This window comes from Sparus aurata, chromosome 19 (genome assembly GCF_900880675.1).
Source record: "Sparus aurata chromosome 19, fSpaAur1.1, whole genome shotgun sequence".
Taxonomy (NCBI): Eukaryota; Metazoa; Chordata; class Actinopteri; order Spariformes; family Sparidae; genus Sparus; species Sparus aurata.
The window spans coordinates 28,569,042-28,580,121 of NC_044205.1; the positions used below are offsets into that span (position 1 = coordinate 28,569,042).

An 11,080-nucleotide genomic window follows, 5' to 3' on the forward strand; every position below is an offset into this window, starting at 1 on the left:
CCACTTTAGTTACACACTGTTCTAACTCTGACTTTACAATTTGTACATTGATCAGTTTATAGAAAACCTGGATAGTAATTGTGCAGTAAGACTCTTAGTGTTGGTGACGTTTCAGTCATGTGACCGTGATGTCGTCTGTTTGTAGCCTAACATTAGCTTCTTACTGCTACACATTTAATTTATGTTCATCTGTGGAGATTATCTGGATCAACAGAACCTGGACGGATCAGAACCTTCAGGGTATTTTCTGTTTTCCAAAATTACAATTAAAAAATCACACAGAGGATCCGGAGCCGCGCTGACTTCACTTTACACTCTTTGGCTCGTTGCTTGGATGAGCTGCTCAAAACGAAAGTGACGCACAGCTCCGACCTCATCGCTCAGAACCAGAACCTTGATCGGGTCAGTAGCAGTGAGACTCGTTCACAACTTGTTAAAATGTGTTTTCCTGAGGTCAATATTCATTTAGAGTGTGCTGTAATATTGTCACCCAAACACTTAATATTCAAAATGGGATTAACCAATTATTTTACACTTTGTTCTGTGTGTGTGTGTGTGTGTGTGTGTGTGTGTGTTCTGTGTGTGTGTGTGTGTGTGCTCTGTGTGTGTGTGTGTGCTCTGTGTGTGTGTGTGTGCTCTGTGTGTGTGTGTGTGTGTGTGTGATATCCCTCTGGACAGTGAGGTCAGGGACCACACTCATCTCTCCCTGTCGACCATCACGGGACCTCATCAACACGTCGCTGCCATGGTGACAGAGAACACACACACACACAAACACATGTCCAGTGTGTAGAATAGAACCCTTACACTCGTGAGTCTGTGTGTGTTTCATGAGTGAGCTCACTGACAAACGACTGACATCACAGGCTCGCTCCTTTATGCTGTGTCAGCAACTCTCCTACATATACTTAGTGTGTGAGTGTTAGTGTGAGTGTGTGTGTGTTTGTGTGTGTGTGTGTGTGTGTGTGTGTGTCTTTGACGCTAACGAGCAGAGAGAGGTACAGTCAGAATGAACACTCAAAGATGAAGATGAGATACGATGAGGATGACGAAGAAGAAACAGAACAGGACAGAAAGAGATGAAGACGAAGCAGCCGTCGCTCCAGATGTTTAAAACTTTGGATTATAATTCACTAGATTTCTTGATTAAAATCCTCCTGGAGGGTGAACACTGGACACCAACACAACTCCATGTTGTTGGTCTGTGTCTGCAGAAGGCAGCTGTTTGCTAACACGAGACACATCAGCTCTGTGAGGTTCGAACACGTCAAGAAATCAATTCAAACTCATTAAAGGTCAAATTAAAACAGACTCTCTAATGTGAGAGCTTCTGACAGCAGCACATCTTTTTTAACGAGACATCGGGACATTGTCAGCCATGATTGTGGTGACAAAAGCAGGTATTTTAAAGGAACAGTTCACCCAAAAAATAAATCTCCTCCTGATGATATAAAGTCAGATGAAGTGTCCACAGAACAGTTCTGGAGCTTCACAGTAAAACAGAGTTGCAGCATTCTGCTGAACAACTGAAGCAGCTGAGACTTGATTTTATAAAATGTTAAAAACAACCAAAAACCTAAAAATACTCATAAACTACATTATAATTTAGCAGAATCAGCTGTTAGCACTTCCTGTTAGCAGTGAACCTGTGGATGTTCAGACGACTGTCACTGGATCTCTGTGGTACTGAAGGAAACTTAAAAACATGATGTTTCTCAGGCAGGTTCTGCACATGTGAGGAGTGTGGATTTATTCACCTAACCAGACCTTTACCATGGCATCATCATTACATAAAGTCTTTTATTTAATCACAAAGACACAAAGATGTGCTCATACAGAACCTGTGAAATATGAAAAGAAACATAAAATGCCAACATGTAGTCTGGCAGTAGAACTGTGTGTGTTTGTACAGATTATTGAATCTCCAGGTCAGTTTACTCAATTATACACAAAATGCATGTTCATGGTTTGGTGCAGTGTGATTAAAGTAGGCTACAAACACTCATGAGAGCTGGTGAGCAGAGCAGGACTACAGTTTCCCAGCAGCCTCGCTGCCAGACATTTCTTTTCTCCACCTCAGCTCCACACAGGCTTCTCTGGCACCACCTGCCAAAGTGAGGGTTTCCTGCTGGCATCAAAAGGTGACGGCAGGCAGCAAACACATCTTCCAGACACCAAAACGTCCCTTCAGAAATGTCATGTTCATTTTGTCTGTACGGCTGCAATCAGCCATCGTTTTCATTACTCAAGAATATGAAGATTATTTTCCTGATTAATCGACACATTTTTGTGCTCCATCAGAATTTGTCACAGTCGAAGCGAACGCCTTAAACTGTCGCTCGTTGTTGCATCAACGCTTCAAAATAAAACGTTTCCTGTGACAGAAGGAAGAAAGCCAGCGATACTGTCTGATTAGTCAACAAACTGTTTCAGCTTTGTGTCGGACAGCAGAGTGTAGAAGTCAGAAACATGTGGCGAAGTGGCCCTTTAAATGAAACAGCCACGATGTTGTTTACATCGATCAGGATCAGAAATTGATCCGATCAATACTTGTGTTTAATTTAATTAGTGATATTTACTGAAGCTCTATACCGAACACACACCTTTAAACAAATACACACACACACACACACACACACCCACGCACACACACACACCTTTATACAAATACACACACACAAACACACACACACACCTTTATACAAATACACACACACAAACACACACACACAGCGGTCTATCTGTTCCTGCTGAGCCTTCTGTTCTCTGAGCGCGCTCAGTACAGACCCACTGGGAGGGAAAACACCCACAATCCCACAGGAGGGACTGACCCTGTGCAAGGTGTGTGTGTGTGTGTGTGTGTGTGTGTGTGTGTCTAATTTTCAGTTTTGTTTAAAGAAATAATTGTTTGGAAGTCTGTATACTTTTCGCTGTAGATTTGTTGCAGAAGTTGAAGTGTAGTGAGCAGATAAAGATCTTCACTGACTGATTTTATATTTTCTGTCTAAACCAACTAAATAATCAAACTCTCTTTGTTTCCATTACTGAATAAACTGAATAAACACAATTCATACTGTTTGACTGTGGCGGACCCACTATTACTACACTATATATTGTGACTTCTCTCAGTAGGTAACGTAACAAGCTTCTTTATGATGGCAGTAATCTTGTAACTTAGCGAGTTCATTTTAAAGGTAACGTTACCCAACAGTCATTGGATGAAAGTTGACTGCAGAGACCTTCAGACTTTAGACCTGCAGACGTTGGTGCTTCTGTCTTTCAGTTGGACTCGACGGTCCGGGACATGTGATTGTTGTTCAGCATCGTGCTGGCAGAGGGCGCTGCTCAGCACAGCTCACCCTCCATCAGACAGGACGAAGAGTTTCAGCTTCTTTACGTTTTCGACAGTGAGAGCAGGTGTTTCTGTGTTCAAACAGGTCGCTGAACTGAAGACTGAACCGCGATGACGACATGATGGTGGTGTGAATCTGTTAAAGTGAACTGTTCCTTTAAGGGAGTGGCGTTGGAGTTTTGGCAGGCAGACAGACGGGGAAGCTCCGTTTAACATATGCTGAGGAATTCTGGCACCCCCACTGTGTGTGTGTGTGTGTGTGTGTGTGTGTGTGTGTGTGTGAGACAGGGTTACATAACCAAGTAAACAAGTCAGTACAAACACACTCTCTCTCTCTCTCTCAGTTCAGCGCCTTGCTCAAGGGCAACGAGGCAGCTCAGGACAGTCTGTGTTCCTGTGTGACATCATCAGTGGAGCTGAGCCAATTAGACAATCTATTGATTATTCCGTCGACGATGCTGTGAGGATCTGCAGCTTTCCTCCGTTAAATCAGTGTGAATTAAACAAAGTGAGGTTTGTTGGTTTTAAATTGCTGCTACAACAAACTGAGAAACTGACAAATAACCTTTAAAAGCACAAATATAAACGTTCATGTCGTTGAAGATGTTCAGTCATTTCCTGAAACAGCTGCTCAGTGCAGATGTCTGTCGGGGGACTATTTTCAGCAGCGGATGAATCCACATTTTGTAATCTGCTGAGTATTTGTGAGTGTTTGTGTCAGCAGGATGGTGAGTGAAAACAAACCGCAGTACATTGTGTCGTTCGTCACTGGTTAGCAGGAACATTCACTGTTGTTTCGTCTTTTCATGGGTCTGTTGGAGCACAGACTCGAGGAGGAGGGGACACGAAGAGGAAGAGAGTAACACAACCGACGGGTTTTCAGCAGCAGCTTCAAGTGTCATCCTCAATCTGCTCTGACACACACACACACACACACACACACACACACAGTCAGGCAGCATTACATCATGAGTTCGGCTTCATGACACAAGCGAGCAGCGTTGGCGAGCGTGACGTGGGGAGGCGAACCTGCGTCGAGCGTGAGATGGAGGGAGGAAACCGCAGAGAGACGGATGCAGATGAGCGTGCAGAGTCAAGGTAGTGTGCAAAAGCAATCTGCCGCGGGGCCGAATCCTACCCAGCATGCTCTGAGAGATACGGGACGCCATAAACCTGTCGGCCCGTCTGTGAAGACGTGCCGCGATGCTGCGCTCCGATCTGCTGACATCACAAACCACGACAGACGTGTTTGTGTCAGGCTGGAGGATGAAGAGCTTCATCTTAGATTGGAAATCTTTTACTGAACTGAAACGAGCTTCATTCCCTTGTTAACTCGTTCAAACTCAAATTAAATGAAATAAAATCACTAGAACAGCGTTGGTTTGTCTCCACTGTCTCTTCTGGTCTGGTCACATAGTAAGATGGGAAAATATTCCTGCTTTACACGCCGTTTTCACCCGCTGCTGATGTCCGCCTCCATGTTTCTCTTCATCTCCCGCCTGCAGTGTTCAGTCCTGGTCAGAGTCGCTGTAAATCGCCTCCATACTTAACCCCCTGTCTGGCATTATCTGGGAGGCTTTATACAAAACACAGAGCTTTTTGAGATGTTTTTTTGGAGAGAAACTAGATGAGACAGGGAGCTCAGAGCACCAGTGGTGTGAAGCTCAGTATTGGACCGAAACAAGCTGTTACTAGCTGGCTAGCATGCTAACTTCAGTAGCAATTTATTATGTCTTTACATTCTGATGAAAATGTACTTTTTAAATAATCTCACTGAAAATGTTCATTCATATTTGTGTCTTTCTTCTTTAACAGCGGACATGGAAATATAACAAACAATAAAAGCATCCAGAAATAATGAAATCAAACCATCACAACAGATTCAGTATTAAATTTTTTTCTCGTTTATTACAGGAGGCTTTCATTTTATATACAGAGACATGTATTTGCAAAATACTAAAAAGTATTTCAACTCAAAGTACTAAAAAGTATATATATATTTATATATATGTTCATATTATAATCGTCGTAATTATTATTATTGTCTCTAAAACACCAAGGTGGGGTCACTGAGGCACGGCTTTCGCCTCCTTTACACCGAGGTTTCACCGGCGAGAACCGCTGAGGTCAGAAGGAAACCTCGTAACTTGTCCTTTATTATCTGTTGATGGTTTTTTGAAAAAGACTTTAAAAATATGGAGACGTTTAAAAGTTTTACCAAATCAGTGATGGAGACAAAACCCTTCGGATTTGGACTTCAAAATGTCACTAATTGGATTTTTGAGCTTACAAATAAATTCTTTTTGTCTCTTTTCTGGATCCAAATTTTTGGAGTTACAAGGTTTCCACCCTCTAACTGTGATCTGTATCTTCCAGCAAATAACACAATAAATCTAGAAATCAAGAAACCTCTTATCTCCAGCTAAGTGATTTATAAATGCCGTCTAGATGTTTGTGTGGCCGACTGCCAGCCGACTCATTTTGTCTTAAAACGACATTAACAATGAGAGAAACTTTCCCAATTTCAGCTGAAATAAAAGACGATGCATGAGATGTCAGGACGGGAAACATTCAGCGTATTCTCCCCTCCTTTCCTGAAAAAGGCAACGTTCTTGAGATATGAGGTTTCTGGGTGGACTGATATGAAGCTGGAGACCTGGCAAAGACCAGTTCGTCAGCCGCTGTGAAACCAGTTTCGGTGTAAACGGGGCGACGGTGGTTGAAGCAGTGAGAGGATGCCTGGAAAAACCAAATCCATGACGACGACAAAAGTAAAAACATCATCGTTATTATTATCCTCATACTGTAAATAAGATACAGCATCACTCACTGCCTGTTTACATAACTGTTGTATTGCATTTATCACACAGTTAATAGTAACAATAGTAATAATAATGAACAATGAAACCACTTGTTTTCTGTGCATTTCCTCCGTGTTGGTACGTAGATGTTTGTCGTTTTGTTTCGGAGATGACAAAGCAGCTTTTGGTTTTTGAAACGGGGAAAAGAAGGCAGGAAGGAGCAAAGATTCTCAGTCTCAGAGTTTGTGTTTTAACGCCCCCCCCTCCGATCTTAATATGGACTCTTCCAAACCTTCCGGTAGCACCACATGGACTGACCCAAAGCTCAGAGCAAAGACGGTCGTTTTCCTCCAAAGGCCGAGTTTATTTTTACGTACAATATGTTTTTCACACCTGAACAGGAGAGAAAGTTCCAGATTTGTTTTGCGTCTGGAGTTTATTCTTTCCTGCTCAGACATGTTGGGAGTTATTCTGAAGGTTTCTCCACCTCATGCAGTCAGAACAGAGTGACGTTCAGGTACGCAGAGCTGCAGTTGGTCTTTGTTTTGTTGCTCTAGTTGCTTCAGTGACGGTTTCACACAGATTCAGGTGAACAAACTCTGAGCTTTACATCAGCTCGCTGTCCTGATACTGAACGTAAATGTTCCACTGCGTTTTTTGTGCTCAGTGCAAACCAGAGTCTGACGTCCAGATTCACTAAAGTTTCACTGTGAGAGGCGACTTTGTGCAGATATTTCCTCTTTAGTTCAAACACTGTTACTGTGAGGTAACTTGGATGTGTTAAAGGAACAGTTCACCCACAAATGAGCATCCTCTCCTCCCTCCATGTTGATATAAAGTCCTAACAACTAAAATAACTGGAGACTTGATTTAAAACAGAGAAACAACCAAAAAACACCGGACTTCACTGCTCCACAATATGTTTTGGTCTGTTTATTGTAGAATATTGAGTTTTTCCTTTCTTCTATACTTACTGAATCTTTGTAGTGATGATCAATACACTGATTGTTTCTCGGTTAATCAATTGAACTATAAAATATCAGAAGACACTGGGGAAAAAGTTGCATGTTCCCAGAGCACATGACGACGTCTTTAGATTTCTTGTTTTGCTCGACAACCAGTTCAAAACATAAAGATATCCAAAGATATCCAGTTTGCACTGACTGAAGCAACAAATGCTCAATTTTTTTAAGAAGCTGAAAGTCTTTTCAGATCAGTTTGGGAGAAGTCTTCAGACCCAGCTTCTTCGCTGAGCGTGTTGGAGGAGCGAGTCTTTGTACGCTGATGATGCAACGCTGTTTTATTGTGAAACTCTAGAAATGTTTTGTGGACTATGATGCGTCACTTGACTTTCCATCAGCAAGTAGAGAGGAGACGTTGACTGAACTTTCATTTGTTTTATTTGAACTGTTCCTTTAAGATAGTTGGACACAACAAAGCATGTTAGTGTTGCAGCGACCTCTCACAGTAATACAACATTAAAACTCCCACAGCGAGTATCATCGTTATAAAAGAGGCTTCTATGAAACTGGTGACAGGACAAAATGCTCTTCTCTTCACCTCGCAGACTTCAGTGAATCTGAACATTTCCGACTGTTTAAAAATGTGAAGTAGGACTAAATCAGCCAGTCAGCTCTCTGCGCCGTTTGTCTGATACTTCAGAGTCTCAGCGGTGATGGAGGGGGGCGGCGACGGACCGCGAACCTCGTTCAGTTTTAAAAAAAGAATCATTTCATCAATCAACCATCCAAATGTTAAACCAATCAAATAATCACTCAATCTGCCAGTCAGGAAATCAAAGCATCAACCAGTCCATCAATCAAGCACGTTATCAATCAACCAATGGGAAAGCATGGCTTGGAGTGTTGGGGTTCGTATGTAGCAGGCACACTCTGGGTCTATTGCTACTGAAAACAGCCCTTCAGCACAACTGCAACCTGAAATACGCCTCGCAGCAGCGTTCAGCAGTGTCTTAAGTATTTACCTAGTTAATATGGTTATCTATTCTCAATAGAATCTAGTAGAAATAGAGTCCAGACGGTGCCAGTAAAACTGTTTTTTTTCTTTTTCCTTTTTTAAATTAGTCTAGTAAAGCGTTTAGTAAAGATCCCTCGGGTGACCACGACAACAGAGACAGAGAGAGAGAGAGGTTGTTCGAAATATTGAGATCAAAGCAGACTGAACGAACGCTGTACACACACACTTTGACACTTCATCGTAATAAAAACGAGCGGCGACACTCCTTCACAGCAGCTCCGTGCCGGCGTATCCTCCTGTTTGTCCTTCAGACCACGATAACACTGTCAGCGCCGCACCGGGAAACTCATCAGAGTTCAGCCGATGTTCCAGGTGTTAAAGTGCATTTCCTCCCAACGCTTCTCCACAGATCCACGCGGTGACAAAAAGCTCCTGTGAAAGTCAAGCGTCACCGGAGAGCTCACTTAAAAGGTATCGGCAAACCGTTATTGCTCGGCGCGGTTTGTTTTTATTTGTTTCTCTGTGCAAAATGGATAAAGAGCCGCCTCGCTCCGCCTCCACGCCACCTCCTCCAGGACGCAGCTAAAACGTGCAAAAAATAAAAATATGAAAAAATCAAATCCTGGATAAAATAAAGCAATCGACCAGAAAACAAAGTCAATAAATAAATAAATAAATAACGCAGTGTTTTGATTTGAAGAGTCTCCTTTCACACTCAGATATCCTTCAGGTGGAAAAATAAGACACTTTCTGCCGAATCCAACATTTGTCATGGAAAACTTCTTAATCTGTTCACTAAAGTTTACATGTGCTTTGACTTTACCCGCACATTCAAGTCACTGAGAAAACTAATTTAGAAAAATGAATCAATCCAGAATTTATAGATTGAACGAAACTCTTCAAATCGTTTGGTGGAAACAGGAAGCAGAAAAGCTCTCGGCATCGTCACACCGGCGTTCTGGAAAAACCTTTTTTAAATCACTCCAGATAGTTTGAGCATTTTGTTCACACGCAGATGAAGCCCGTCATCAGCGGTTGTTGTTCATTTAGTTATTTAATTAAAGCTGTTCCAGGACCAGTCACGTTGTTGTGATCAAAGCTTTGTGACTCTTGTTGGCATCATCAGAGCTGACAAAGCAGACAGACTACTTAAAGAATATTGAATAGAAACACCGGACATTGAACAATTTGACTAGTTTTAGCACAATAAATAAACAAATAAAGAATCGAACAGTTTTTATTTAGGGTTCAGATACTTAATAATAAAGTTCATAAAATGTACCGAAAATAAAAGTGGACCGAAAATAAAAGTGGACAGTTTAGTGAATAAATACATTTTGAAAAGAAGTTTTTAAGGATTGAGACTTGTGGGTAAATCTTATTTTAGAGGTTGTGGATTTGGATTTAAAGTCCAAATTTGGAGCAAGCCATTGTAACTGTATGTGTTGAGAACACGACTCTCATATTATTATACTGTTGATGTTCTATTTCAGTTGTTTGTCAACAGTTTGGTTTTGTGCTGGCAACAGAAATACTTGGTTAGGTTTAGGGAAAAGATGGTTTAGGTTCAGAAACAACTTCTCCTATGTGCGGAGTTTTCTGGTCTTTGACCCAAACCACAAAGCTTTGGCGTAATGATCACACGTCACATGTTTGGTCCAGGAGCAACATTCATACGATGTTTGAGCAACAACACCAACACATTAACAGATATTTCCTGTAGAAGTATTCAGTCTAAACAAGCTTCAGACTGTTAGAATGAACAATGACATCACATCTACAGGATAAGTCTGGTGATATCAGTGTCAGCAACTGATTCCTGATCTGCTGATTTAAAATATGAATAACTGCATTTAGAACAGATAAACAATCTGACCTGTTGTCTCTCAGCTGCCGCAAAACGTTTTTGTGTTTTAAAGGTTTTTCCAGGACGCTGATGATCTGATGCAAAACCAGTGTGAACTTTTAATGAAACTAAACATGGTGGTATCCTGATGCTTGATGTGCTGAGTTGATTGTCGCACTCCGGTCGGGCTGGTCGGCACCTCAAAGATCATAAACCGTTTAACCTTGAAGATTTTGGTTTAAGCTCTTGAGTGCCGAGCCGAACTGTGACCAGACGGAGAGATGATGACAGCGGGTGATTTGTGGAAAAAGTCCATATAGAGAACATTAAATCCTCTGACGGAGGAAAAACTTTATATTCATGGCATTCAAGAAGCCTAAAAAGTGGCAGTGAGTGATTCAAACATGAGGACATCGCTCACATTTCTTTGTTCGGTTGGTAAAAAGCAAAGACTGATGTTTTGTTGCACGATTAAACATGTTTTTACACATTTTTATATTTGCCACAATCGTCTAAACCTTCAGTCTGGTCCGTTAACTGGATTAAATGTTTATCCTGCTTTGGAAAAAGGTAAATCAAGTTGAGGTGTCTTCAGGGTTTTATGATATGAATCTGAGACAATAAGAAATCAATCACTTGCTGAACTTTTGCACCAAATTATTGATTCTGATCTAACTGAAGTTTTGACAGCATATCTGAGCACTTAATTGCTGCCAAATCATACGTAACCGATCGATGATCTACAAACCAAAAACCTTCAGTTTTATTCTCATGCATTGTGGTTAAGCAGCTGGAAAATCTTTTGGTTTGTTTGTTTGAAGTGAAGCTAAAAAAGAATCTACTTTAAATCTGGACTTTTACGACAAATCACCCGACAGCCCCTCAAAAAAAGGGATGGACATGAGGTTGTTCCCCACCAGGGCAAAAATCATGTTGGAAGAGTCCGGGACTGTGTAGAAAATCTCATTGTGCACTTGTATTAGTTTTTGGTGTTTTCTCAAAGGTTTTCAGAGGAAAAATAAAAAGCTCCCGGGCCTCTTTTTTGTTACGCGTCTTTGCCCAGGTGCAGTAAAGTGACCGCACATGTAAACTGAAAACTGCCAA

General features: G+C 41.5%; 1 protein-coding gene across 3 annotated transcripts in view; it reads right to left on the reverse strand.

The window, feature by feature from the left end:
- Nucleotides 1-5,859: 5,859 nt before the first annotated feature.
- LOC115569870 (sodium channel protein type 4 subunit alpha-like) overlaps nt 5,860-11,080 on the reverse strand; it is a 134,656-nt gene continuing 129,435 nt past the window's right edge. For all 3 annotated transcript variants that reach the window (XM_030398067.1, XM_030398066.1, XM_030398065.1), the window contains exon 31: nt 5,860-11,080. This exon is cut by the window's right edge and continues 2,187 nt beyond it. The gene's annotated coding sequence lies outside the window, so the exon portion shown is untranslated.